This window comes from Plasmodium reichenowi, chromosome 11, assembly GCF_001601855.1.
Source record: "Plasmodium reichenowi strain SY57 chromosome 11, whole genome shotgun sequence".
NCBI classification, from domain to species: domain Eukaryota; phylum Apicomplexa; class Aconoidasida; order Haemosporida; family Plasmodiidae; genus Plasmodium; species Plasmodium reichenowi.
Genome location: NC_033656.1, coordinates 572,651 through 573,877, shown reverse-complemented (window position 1 = coordinate 573,877; position 1,227 = coordinate 572,651).

Here is a 1,227-nt window from a genome sequence, read left to right as displayed (position 1 = left end):
AAAAAAAAAAAAAAAAGAAAAGAAAAGAAAAGAAAAGAAAAGAAACAGAATACCACAAGAATAATTAATTAAAATATTATATATATTTTTATGTGTACTTTTATTTTTATAAAATTATGCTATTATATATATATATATATGAAATATTACATGTAGCACCATATATATTTTTTTTTTTTTTAAATATGTAAATAAAACGTACGCTCCTAAATAATATTAATATATATAAATATAATATATATAATATATTTTTCATAAATACATATAAAATATTTATAAATATATATTATTATTATTATTATTATTATTATTATATATACATATAATATAAAAAAAATGTGCTCTTTTTTACTATATATTTTTTTATATATAATAAACATAATAACATATTATTATTATATTTTTATATTATATGCTTAATGGAAATATATAATAATAAATAATAACTTTTTCTTTCATATATAAAAATATATATATAATATATAATATGTATATATATATATATATATATTATAATATCATGATATTATTTAAATATATTATGTATATATAAATAAATATATATATTAATAAATATAAAATACATAAAAAAAATTATAAGAAAATATTGTATATTATATAATATGTACAAAAATATATATATACTATTATATATAATGCAAAGATGGGGATTTTATAATATATATATAATATACATTTTATATTATTTCAATAAAATATATATATATATAATATATATATATATAATATATATTATATATTATATATAATATAATAATAATAATTATTATTATTATATTATTATAAATATATCAATAAAATAAATAATATATATGTAATATTTTTTTTTTATTTATTAATTTCATATAATAAATATATGAATATATTATATTATATATATATATTTATATATATTTTTTTTTTTTTATTAATAATTATAATATCCATCAAAAATTATCCTTTGCGTTTCTTTTTAATTTCATATAATAAATATATTAATATATTATATTATATATATATTTATATATATTTTTTTTTTTTTATTAATAATTATAATATCCATCAAAAATTATTCATTCCTTTAAGGTTATTTTTATTTTTATATTTTTCCCCTTACTTTATAATAAATTATTTAAGTATTTATATTATATATAATAATACAACTATAAAATTATTGTTTATTTTTTTTTTTTTTATTATGATCTATGTAAAAAAGAGGCTTTTTTT